Source organism: Nymphaea colorata, chromosome 6 (assembly GCF_008831285.2).
Source record: "Nymphaea colorata isolate Beijing-Zhang1983 chromosome 6, ASM883128v2, whole genome shotgun sequence".
Classification (NCBI taxonomy): domain Eukaryota; kingdom Viridiplantae; phylum Streptophyta; class Magnoliopsida; order Nymphaeales; family Nymphaeaceae; genus Nymphaea; species Nymphaea colorata.
This window is the reverse complement of record NC_045143.1, coordinates 22,079,782-22,093,294: the sequence shown is the minus strand read 5'-3', so window position 1 is coordinate 22,093,294 and position 13,513 is coordinate 22,079,782.

The window sequence follows — 13,513 nt, the reverse complement described above, 5'->3', positions numbered from 1 at the left end:
ATTGAATTGATAGGAAAAATTTGAGGGTCGTAATGAGCAGTGCTGTACACAAGTGGGCATTACAAGAATATACACTTCTCTTTATATCATGCAGGTATGAACTAAGAAAAGTATACAAACAATTTGCAACGTTTGAAGCTGGTAAAGCCCAACTTGCCAAGCATGAGATTCCAGATGATTAGCTGTAATATATTATGAAGCATTTTGATGATGAGGGGCAAAATGTATATATTCTATAAATTTGAATGTAATTAGAATTTATCATTACATCAAATAGAATTTATATCATCACTAGTGATAACTTATTTAATGTAATGGTTTACAGGAAGTTAATGAAAAAAAATACACAAAACGAAGTGTAGTTAAATTATCAACAAACCACAGGTACAAAGAGCTTTGCAAGATTTAAAACAAAAAGTTACATTATAAATTTACATTTATTTGAGCTTAAAATTCTAGTTGAATATTAACATTAAACTATATATCTATCCACCACTCAAATTGATATATTCACTTATATAGTTTGGAGAAGATAGACCTGAGCCCTCACAAACTGAAGTTTTTTATTGCTAAAATCAAAACAACACTAATGCAAACTACTCTAACCCGTAAACCAACAGTTTTATAGCAAGTTATTGTATCCAATTGTTTTTCATGCAAGAGTAGATATATTACTGTGCACTAATTTTGCATGTATGTCAATGCATTAGGAAAAGATATCGACTTTGCCTGAGGGAGCATTCGATTCACGTGGCAGCGATGATGTCCTATCCCACGTGATGGGAGGCGATAGCCATGGTTGAACACTCACAATGGCAATATGAGGTATGAAACATTTGCAATTTTCTACTAAAAGCACAAGAAAGAGTTAGCTTGAACCACAAAATGCATTATCAAGTCAGTACATTACAAGGAAAGCTTGTTTTGTTAGAGGATAAATGTGCAAAATATGATGAGCTCAAAGAAACATGTGCTAGAGTACTTGACCTTGAGGCAAGTTGTGATAAGGTCCTTAAGTTAGAGACAAATTGTGCAATGGTAGATATGCTGCAAGAGCGTGTCAATCAAATCATGGATTCGCTTGCGGGATCATTCAGTTGAGTTTGGAATATATTATATACTCAATTGTCTTCTTCATTTTTTATAACAAGTTTTACTTCTTCTATGCAGGTTTGCCCACACATCCTGATTTCCACCATTGATGCATGCAAAGCTGAAGTTTTCGTTAATCTACAAAATGTGATGCATTAAGTCATGTGCTTGTACTATCTTAACTTTTCAATATGTAAGATGAACAGTAATTAAGAATTAATGTCATACAACTTTTCTTTGTACTGGAAAATATATGAATTTGATAACTTGATATTGCCCCTCCCTCTAGCACACCTATATTTCTCTGTATCTTATTGGATAAGGATATGTAAAACAGTTATTGCATAGAATGTGAATTTCCTCTGTATCTCAATTTACGGTCCACTTAAATCAATCAAATCTGAATAATCTAGATCGGTGGGAACATAGAGGAGTGTGGACTGAATACAGTATTGTGTCTATTCTCTCTTTGACACATACATAGGCACACACAAGCGCATGGGCTGAATACGATATTGCGTCTATGCTCTTTTTGACACACCCCCAGATGCACACACACACGCGTAGGCCCCTAACTAGACATCATGATCTACAAAAACATTTTTATCAGGATTTGCTACCTTATTTGGTAAGAAGAATGGTTAAATTGTTGAAAGTATTTTTTGCACACACATATTTTTCACACATAGAGACATGTATAATAGGGAAATTGAGATCTACTGACTACCTGATATTGCTAAATGGCTAAATATTTACACACACATATAGCAAACAAAATTAAGATGTGCTAGCTGCCAAATGCCATATTTTTTGTGGTTAAATGTATTATAAAGTGTAGCTCCAAACACCATAAATCGTTGTGTATCATACTTCCATTGCATTTGCATGGTATTTTTGATGATGATTTTCGAATATTTGTCACCCGGCAGTATAAAGCACTTGGGTGATTTTTGTTTTTTTTTTCTCTCTCTTTCTTTATATATATATATTTAATAGATTCACACACACACACACACACGTATATATATATATATGTGTGTGTGTGTGTGTGTGGACGTTACTGCATTATGGATTATATTTTCTATATTCACGGACACACACACAAAACATGGATACTCTTGCGGTCTAGATGCCTTTGGCCTCTCATATACACAAAGTAATGAAATTTTAGGTACCAATACATATATAAATTAGTAGCCAAGACTTGATGAGAATTATCCAGATCTTCAATTCTAAGGAAATCAGACAATGGAGAAAACATTTTTTACAAGAAATCCAAATGCCTTCAAGGTATGCAATGGGCATCATTTAAGGAAACTTATTTGTTTCTCGCTTTCTCTTTATCTAACCCATTTTCTTTGAGGGCACTTCCGAAATATGCCTGTAGAGGGTTAGGCCCTCAATCTTTATTGATAAGAAATGAAATATTTACAACAAAAAAATTACAGGATCCCAAAAAGGGGATGGAGACTCACTAAGCATTTGCATACGCAATAACGTCCCAATCTACTGGGAGGTCCTTCCACTCTTGAAAGTGGTTACCTTCATCTACAAAGAAAAAAAGACCAACTGTGGCACTTGCTGGGAACATATTGTCAATCTGTAAAGATTCAAGATTATGTCCAATCATGCTGTATTTTTCAATCAACTTAGGGTATCTTCTAGCAGCTCTATTGATTCATTGCAGTCATCGCTTATTGTTGGCCTGGAAAACTATCGGCATATGCTCTTGAGTGACTACCTCTAAACAAAAATTCAGCAGCCAAGTTTCACCCATAGAGGCTGAAGGCTTGGACCACTTAACTACTGCAAGGTGAATAGAACCATTTCTCTATTTAACCATAGCAGCTAATCCCATAGTGTTGTTCCTCTCCCATGTGACAATCTGGATTATCAGCCAGCTGTCCCTCTTCTGGCTCCAACCTTCCATCCATATTCCTGTAAGTGACCACATTCTCAGAAATTTCATGGAGTGACCATCTGCCTCCATGCTGAAAAAGAACTCCATGCACCACTCCCATACCCATTTTGCAGTAATCATCTATTTTTTTGGATGTCATGCCTCAACTGGTTTCTTAGTCGCCACACACACCAAACCATAATGTGGAAGACGATTAATATGCATTTATACAAAAACTTGTAACCTTTTCTCTTCTTCCCCCATGCCTTGAAGGCTTCTTTAATGGATCCTCTAAGAAGTGATCCACATTGGGAAGCCAAAACCTTCCACACACTCTTCACCACTATGCAACCAGTAATCAAATGGGTGATTGATTCCCTTGCGTTTCGACAGAGGGAGCACATGGATGCCACAGAGATTCCTCTCTAATGTAGATTGTCATATGTCAGCAACTTCTCTTCACATGATAAGTATAGCGACCAGGATGCTCTTGGAGGCCCAAACCCAACCCAAATAGTCTTCCTCCAATGTTCAACCAGACCTTTGGAGCGTAGATATTGCCAGCTTTCATGCCTAGAAGTAACGACCTTTCCTTGCCCTTTCCAAACAATCTCGTTCGCATCTTCTTCAACCAAAGATTCAGGGGAAGGAAGGCGTGTGTGCCAAGAAACATATGCTGTATTAGAGCTTCCACCTGATTGTACGATGAGGTCACCATTTGGTAGATTGTAACATTAGGCTGAGCCACTTGCATGTTCACCTCTAGTAAATGAGGACTTCTATTAAGTGGACATTCCAACCATTTGTCATTCCAAAATTTAACTGTTGTTCCACTCTTGACTTTCTAGCTAATGTCCTCCCTAATGAATTTCCATGCTCTTACCTTTCCAACAATTAGAAACACAGGATTGTTGTTTGATGTCCCATAAACTAGAGTTATGAAGATACTTACCCCTGACATAAGTACCCCATGCCGAATCTACAGAAAGCGCTCAAACTGCCATGAATGCTAAGGCCACATAATTGACTTCCCTGTGACATCTAACGCCGAAGCTACCTTCAGATTTTGGAATAATTGACTTCCCTGTGACATCTAACACCTAAGCTACCTTCAGATTTCGGAAGGCAAGCTTTGGACCACATGATTAGATGGAAGTGTCTCTTCAGAACATCATCTCCCCACAAAAATTTAGAACATAAGCGTTCAATCTGTTTGATAGTGCTACTAGGTAATTGGAAAACCATACTCTAGTAATTGGGAATCATAGACAAGATGCTTTTAACAAGGCACAATCGGCCCGAATAAGATAAGATTTTTTGCTTCTAGGTAGTTAGTTTGCTTTCCATCTTAATCAACAACACATGGCACTGGTTAGTGGAGAATTTCTCCACTTGAAGTGGCAAACCCAAGTACTTGAGTGGCATAGATCCAACTGCCCACACTAACTCATTTGCCACTTGTTGAATATCAGATCTACTAACATTAAACCCCACTACCATCTTGTTTTTTTTTGGTTAACTACCAACCCTGAATTAACTTCGATCTCGCAAAGCAACTCTTTAAATTTATGAATGGAAGGCCAATGATAAGCTAAAAAAAAGAAGAAGTCATCAGCGAACATGATAGATGAAATGGGGTTTCTCGATTTACAACTTGCGGCAATCTAACTTGCTCATATAGAACTGCTTTCTGGAAGCTCCTACTAATCATCTCTACTACCACTAGAAACAGGTATGGAGAGAGCGGGTCGCCCTGTCAGAGGCCCCTTTTCATTTGAAGCCAGAGTCCTTCCCTACCATAGACACAGAACTGACAATCTTCATAATCCTGTCAATCTACTTATTGTGGAACCCAAGGTGGTGAAGAGTTGTTTAGAGAAAAGCCCAACTAACTCGATCATAAGCTTTACTTAGATCAAGATTATAACACGTAGCTTTGCCTTTCCTAGTGGCAATGGAATGAAAGACTTCGTGGCCCAAGAAAAAACATTCTTGAATGTTGCGACCTTTAAGGAATGCATGCTGGTTGGCTGAAATCACCCTCCCAAAGATCAGACACATCCTATTGACCATCACCTTACTGATGATTTTAACCAAACAATTACTCAAAGAAATAGGCCTGAAATTGAAATATGGGAATTTTTTGGCATCTTGGGGATGAATACCAAGTGCGTCTGGTTGGCATTACGGTCCATCCTGCCTTTTACAAAGAAATCCGCAACAACACTATAGACATCTGTTTTTACCACTTCCCAGTTAGACTAATAAAATCTGAAATTAAGGCCATCCGGCCCCGGAGCCGAATCACCATCAGCACCCATGACAGCTTCATGAAAAAAATGAGTGTTAGCATTGCCACTTTTTAACCATGTCATATGAGACTTCTACCTCCAATAATCTTCCTCCATCTGCAAGAGTTTGGTAAGCCTGACCTTTAAGGATCTTTCCAACACCATTGCATTCAGGTAACCCCATCCAGCCTGAACTTGGAGATTAGCAATATCCTGCTTAATGGAACCTATCTGTGGGACCAAGTCTTCTTTGGACTCTCTAGCCCATCAATTAAGCCTGACTTTGGGCTCTTGAAGTTTAGATCGACACTGAATTATCGGGCAGCCATCAAACTTTTGATTCCATAACAAATGAATGATTTGAAAGCAGTCAGCCTTTTCCTGCCAAAAATTGGAGAACCTAAAGGCACTTTTCTCGGGAAGCGAGTTGATAATCCTCTCAATCCTCAGCACCACCAGGTTATGACCAGAAGAGGACCTTGGAAGCAAGGAAACTTTGAAGAGCTGACGAAAATTATCTAGCCAGCTATGTAAAAAATACTCTATCAAGAAGACACATCACATTTCTATCACCACATCTATTGTTAGACCAAGAGAATTTGAAGTGTTCATCTGATCGCTCCACCAAATTGGACAAGGCAAAGAAATTCAAAAAAGGCGAATAGGCAACAGTTGCAAGGGCACGACCAGATTTTTTTGTAGCATTTAATATGAAATAAAAATAACCAAGGCAAACAGTCATGATCACCGAATGGAGATCCCAAAACTGATACTTACGGATTTTAAATCAAGAGACAAGCATACTCCAATCACATTGAAAAATTCCGTAGTATTTTTAGATTCGAAGAAACAATTAATCCAACACCCCGCGAAGAAGTGAGATATTGGAGTAACTTCTGCTTTGTCCCATATCACCAAAATCCTAGCCCATTCCCCTTCAAAGCCCAAATTAGACAAAATACGACAGTAAGGATATTTAAGTTGAAATTTGATTATACCTTCTATGGACAGTTTGGAATCAACAAAGATTGTAATTCTAGGTTTTAGTGTGGAGTGAAAAAAGAGATCCGCTGCAATGCTGGGCTTGCCACTCCATGTATGTTCCAGCTAACTATCTTCATGGACCACAAAGACCATTAGGTCAGCTCTATCCTCTGTCTCTAGCAAAGGGACTGGAGAACATGCACACACTTCTTCCTCCATCGAGACAAGCACTTGTACATCAGAATCTACAGTAGTAGGAATTATGTCATTGGCTTTTTTACGACTGACCATACCCTTTGAGTTTTCTTTATTATTCTTGTTCGAGTGAAGCTCAATTAGATCATCTGGTTCCGAATGCGCATGAGACTTTCTCTTGAATTGACTCATAACTTTATAGTTAAGGCTCTTTTAATGCTTTTGCCACCTGACTTGCTTTTCCAGCCTCTGTCATGATCACCTCCCTTAATCACAGTCTCATTTTGTACTTCCATTTGGCCCTGCTCAACAAAACCTCGGGGGCATTGGGCAATGCAGTAAAACGGGGCATGCAGGGGAGTATCTCCTCCCTCCTGTTCATTGCCTGCCAAAGGGGGCAAATGATATTCACCTCCCAATGCTTCAAATCTGTTCGCCCGAGTAGCTTGAGTTCCCTTGGCTGCTTGCTTTCTCATGTGGAACTTTACTATGCGCACCTTAGACCATCCATCCTTTGAGACCGTGCTTGCTTCCATATTTTGTTGTGCTAACATTGCAGTTAGCCATGAAATGGGTGGTGGAACCACAAGATGCACAAATTTGACCTTCGATTCATATTCAATCACCTGAGTGATGACATTTCCATCTTCCATTCTCATTTTAAATTTTGAGATAGGCTGGTAGCCGATGGGAACTTCTATTTGGATTCTAGCAAACCCATTTCTTTCCACCCATCGGGTGCATTGATCTATTGAGATAAATCTAGAGCCCAAGATCTCTGCTACATCCTTGAATACCTTATCCCTCCACATCTCCATAGGGAAGTCTGGTAATCTGATCCAAATGCGGACTCTGTTGGTTGTTTCCACCTCAGGCCTCCAGCGATTTGCTATAAGCACTGTCCCCACCCTCCAAGCTCCTGGAGTTAGGATGGCATTGATTTCTTCTTTTGAGGCTGTCTGAATAATGAAATTCCCTTTCCCTACCACTGCAAACCAATTAGAGGAATAGTAAGCCCATTGCTTCTTAAGGGCTTTAAAAATGAATTGGTAGTCGAGTCTCCTACTCCCATTGTTTCCTGCCATTGCCCAAATAGCTGCAAAATCAAAACGCTTCACCATCACGTTACAGGCTACTTTAGGAATGAACAACTGTCTTTCCCCATCAACTGCTCTGATCTCACATGGAGGAACAGACTCCTCCAATCCTTGCTCTTTTCCTTCAACAATGGCAACCCAAGAGCGACAAATCACTCCCCCACCCCAGCCTTCTTTGCATCCCGTGCTGGTGTTAGTAGTAGCAGATCCAACAAGATCTCAATCTAGCGCTGATTCTGGAAACACACCACAAAGGCAAGAAAACCGAGCTGAAGACAAAGGCAAGAAAATTGAGGAAAAAAGAAATCACTGTCAACTGATAAAATCCCATGATTACAACAGCAAGGAAGAAGAAACTGTCAATCCAACAAAAGAAAGTAAATCCCAATGCTCGAATAAGCCAAACTGTAAACAAAAGGGAAGACATCTTTCCAAGATTGACTTGATGAAAATGAAAGAGAAAGGGACTCACCCATTGGTACGAGCATTAACCGTTCCCGGAGCCTTTACCGAGGGTAATCAATCCAAGGGCTATGTCTATTATTAATGCATTTCATTTTGGCTTAAACATCATTTTCATTCTATATGCGGTGTAGAAAAATATTGAAAGTTTTGATGTTTCAAACTTTTGAAAATATTTTTGAAAATGAAGTCTTAACTTAAATGGAGAGGGAAAGAAAAAGATATATATATATATATATATATATATATATATATATATAGGAGAAGTCATTTAACTTGAAGAGATAAAAAAAGGTTCTACAGAGAGAAAATAGAACACATGTATATATACATTCATATGTATATGAAAATTCGTAAAATAAAATGTGGAAACATAGGGAGAGACGGATAAAAGAACCATCATGTGCACATATATGTATATAACATGTATTTACATACGTGTCATCATGAAATTAGAAATCAAGAAAAGACTTAAAATAACCGACTTCAAATTTGATGTAGGCCGGATGGGAGCTTGTACTCATGTAAGAGCGTAAGCTAAGTCTCCAAAGGCACATTAGAGAGGGTATTTGCTTTCAATTTTTTTTTGTAAAATATGATTTATATATAAACATATATGTTATTATTTGGTTTGTTACAAGAGAATATGCTTCTTCCACCGTTGGGTATAGAAGAAGATCAAACCACATGATAAGATGTTCATTAAGGTTCCTAATAGAATGATTAAAAAGGAAACTAGCGCCAAATGATATGAAAATGTATATTAACATATACATAATCATGAAAGTTTTCCCCCAACCTCAAAAATAAGGATAAGAATAAAGAGTTCCAAACTCACCTCAAAACTACACTCATATTAACATGTACATATTCATGAAAGTTTTGGGGTCAAAACTCAAAATTTAAATTTTTTTGAATTTCAAAACATTTTCATCCGAATTTCAAATAATTTTGAATTATTTTCAATTTTTTTGAAAAAGAAATAGGTTTTGGCGTAATATGATTGGCCATTAGGCCTAAAAATCACTTTTTGAAGTGTAGGCAGGGATAATGCCCACCTAAAATGGTAAAAAATGCCCCTAACAAATTGATTTTTGAAGAAAAATGGGGCTTGCGCACAAGGCAGGCCCCGACCGCGCGTGCGAAGCTGCCACGACCGCGTGGTCGGGCGACGCTGGCATGCCGCGCTACTGCGCTGTTGTGCGGCCTCGCACGACCACGACAGCTCGCTCGCTCGTGTCGTGGGACGTGCAAAAACTCATTTTTTTTTAAAATTAAATTTAAATTTTTTAAAATGATATAAAGTAAGTAAGGGCTATTTACAAAATAAAATTATTATTTGGTTATTAAAATGGATTTTTTTTGTTACAAATGGGTGGTGACTCTTTTTGAGCGTTTCCAAACTCGCTCCAAATCTGCTTTTGGTTTAATCGGTTGCCGACTCGTTCGAGCGTGCGACTTGGGTTTAAAAATACATTTTGAAGTGAGAAATGAGTTTTTAAAAGAAAGGGAAAGTCCGTGCACGTGCGACGCTCAAATTTTGTCGTTTTGAACTTGAGTCGAATTTTGGGTTTCAAATACTAGATTTAGATCTGGACTGAGGCTTTTGACTAATTTAGATCCAAAAATTGGATTTTGTGTTTTGGTAAAATGGCATTTTAATCACCTCAAATTTTTCTAAAAGATTATGATGTTTTATTCAAGCGCGAAACTCAAATTTAGGCACATGATTCAAATCCAAAATACAACTTTTAGATCTAAATTAAATCCAAAATACAACTTTTAAATCCAAATTAAATTCAAAATACAACTTTCATATCCAAATTAGATTCAAAACCCAAGTTCAGATCCAAATCGACCATTTAAGACCCATTTGCCTCTCCTTTTGACCAAAAAATCTCCATTTATAGGGTGATTTTAATCTTTTTGGGTGGAAAGACGCATTTGCCCTTCTTTTTGACCAAAAAATCTGCTTTTAAAGGGTGATTTTACTCTTTTTGGGTGGACAAGACCCATTTGCTCTTCCTTTTGACAAAAAATTTCCTTTTAAAAGGTGATTTTAGTCTGTTTGGGTGGACAAGTCCCATTTGCCATTCCTTTTGATCAAAAATATCCTTTTAGAGGGTGATTTTAGTCTTTTTAAGTGGGAAGACTCATTTGCTCTTTCTTTTGACAAAAAAATCTCCTTTTAGAGGGTGATTTTAGTCCTTTTAGGTAAAAAACAAAAATTCAAATTTAGGGTTTTGGCTCCAAAATCTTCTATAAATACCCCTCATTTCCCCCCTCTTGGGTAAGTTTGGCCCTTGGAAGAAACTCTAGTGTATTTCTCACTTGAAGACTTAGAGTTTCACTTGAGCTCTCTCTCTTTCCATCTTCCTCTCTCCATTTTCCTCTCCAACTTGGAGTAAGCTACAACGCTTTTGGAGGTATCATCTTGAAACTTCACTCAAAGGGGATCTTCAAGTGAAGGTGTTCATCTTCCTTAGGTCATTTCTCATTAGAGGTACGTAACCATCATCCCTCTCATTTTTTTTTTCCTTTTCTCATCTTCATCCTCCCATGGCCAAAGGAGATAACACTCAACCTCTTTTTAGAGACAAGAGGCTATGCTCAAGTACACCGAGAGCATGAGAAGATGAGATGATCTTGCATTTTAATCATGTTCTTTCAAGTATTCTTCTTGTTGTTATTCTTTCTCTTCAATAATATGTTCTTATTATTATGCTATTTCTTAGGAGATAGCACTCAACCTCTTTTTAGAGACAATAGACTATGCTCAAGAGCATCGAGAGTATGAGAAGATGAGATGATATTTTATTTTATGATTAAATCATGCTCTTTCAAGTATTCTTGTTGTTGTTGTTCTTTATCTTCATTAATATCTTCTTGCTCTTTCTTCTCTTCAATATATTCTTGTTGTTGTTGTTCTTTCCATTCATAAATATATTCTTGTTGTTATTGTTATTTCTTTTCTTTAATATAGCCTTGTTCTTGTTATTTTCTTTTCTCATCTTCATCTTTCCATGGTCAAAGGGGTTAGTACTCAATCTCTTTTTAGAGACAAGAGGCTACGCTCAAGTGCATTGGGAGCATGAAAAGATGAGAGAATCTTTCATTTCGTGATTGAATCATGTTTCCTCTTTTATTGAATATAGCATTGTTTTATTTCTTCATTTTCTCATCTTCATTTTCCATGGCCAAAGGAGATAACACTCAATCTCTTTTTAGAGACAATGGGCTATGCTCAAGTGCACCAAGAGCATGGAAAGATGAGATGATCTTTCATTTCGTGATTGAATCATGCTCTCTTTTATTAAATATAGCATTATTTTTTTTTCTACATTTTCTCCTCATCTTCATCTCCCCATAGCTAAAGGAGGTAGCACTCAATCTCTTTTTAAAGACAAGAGACTATGCTCAAATGCACCGGAAACATGGAAAGATGAGATGATCTTTCATTTTAATGATGTTCTTTCTTTTCATGAATGCACTATTGTTGTTCTTTTACTTCCTCTTATTTTCCTCTATTCATTATTTCCCCATGACCAAAGGAGATAGCTCTCAATCTCTATTTTAGAGTCAAGAGACTATACTCAAGTGCACCGGAGACATGAGAAGATGAGGCAACATATTATTTCATAGTTACATCATGTCCTCCCTCCTAATTGAACCTTACACTTTTCGTCATCATCTTTCTCTCTTTCCTTCCTTCAATGTTGTCTATATATTATCCATACATAGTTATTTGGTTTTCTACTTATATGTGAATGTATGGTGGGAATGAGAGTGTGGTTTGGGGACTCTCTATTTTCATATTATTTTTGAGGTTAGGACTTGTCCAACTCGGGATAAACCCTCATGAAAATGTACATGTTAATATCTATTTGCATGTCATTTTGCGCTAGTTTTCTTTTTAATCATCCAATTATGAACCCTAACGAGTGTCTCGTTATGTTGCTTGTTTTCTTTCATACCCAACGGTGGAAGAAATATATGCCTTACAACAAACTAAATAATAACATTCTATGCTTATATAAATCATATTTTCCAAAACATTTTCAAAAGGAACCTTCTAACATTAGGGACTTAGCTTAGACTCTTGTATGAGTCCAAGCTTCCCCTCGGACCACATTAAACTTGAAGTTGGTAATTTTAAGTTATTCCTTGATTTATAATCTTGTGAAGGTATGTATGTATACACATGTTATATACATCTATGCCAACATGATGACCCCCTATCTTTCTCTCTCTATGCTTTCACTTTCATTTTTATAAATTTTCATATGTGCATGAATACGCATGTACATGTGTTCCATTTCCTATCTTTCAAATATTTATTCCTCTTTTCAAGACAAATATCTTCTCTTATAAAATTTCTTATACCCATATATACGTATGATATTTTTCTTTTCCTTTAAAATCTCTCTTTCTCTTCAAATCAATACATCTTTTTCCCTTAAGCTTTCATATATGTGTATATGTGATGGTATGTATACATGTATACATGTCTTTCTCTATCTCTTTTTTTTTTTTGATAAGAGTGTTTTATCTCTTGTATTCTTTTTAACATTCTCTTCTCATGATATTTTTATTTACCAACTTCATTAAAACTACAAACCAAGTAATGACCCAACATTGAAGTCATGCTTGATGGTCTACAATCTCAATCGCCTTTCAAAAATTTTTCTCCTTATATACAACAACAAAAACCTTTGATGTATGTTGTGGTAGGAATGACTTTAGATGAATGTTGTGGTAGGAATGTTTTACATTCATATAGGATAAATGCATTTATGCATTCTCATCCACTTTACTTCACTTATGATCACAAGCATCTCTCTAAAAGAACTTAAGCAAGATGAATGAAACTCTAATTAGATGGTAACCGAATTACAGCAAAATCTCAAACATACTTAAAGTCTTAAGAGAACACTAAAGTGATTTCAAAATGATTTCACAAGCTTTTCAAATGATACTTACTAATTCCACTTTTTCCTCAAAACATTTCAAATTTTCAAGCAACCCTTCAAGAGTCTTTCCAAAAATTTGAAACATCAAACTTTCAATATTTTCTATACCGCAAATAGAATCAAAGGGATGTTTAAGTTAAAATGAAATGCATCAATGATGAACATAGCCTTTGGATTGATTACCCCCGGTAAAGACACCGGGAACGGTCAATCCTCGTACCGACGGGCGAGTCCCTTTTATTTCCTATTTCAAAACAAAACTCAATTTTTTGAAGCACTCCAAAACCAATAAAATTCAGGGATGCAAACAGGCGTATACCATTTTGAAAAAATTTGGGGTGATTACATCTGAACAGAGGGATAGTCAGCACGTTGCTTCTTAAGGGATTTAAAAAATGAATTGGCAGTCGAGTCTCCTGCTCCCATTGTTTGCTGCCATTGCCTCAATAGTGGCAAAATCAAAACGCTTCACCATCGTGTTATAGGCTACTTTAGGAATGAACAACTGTCTTCCCCCATCAA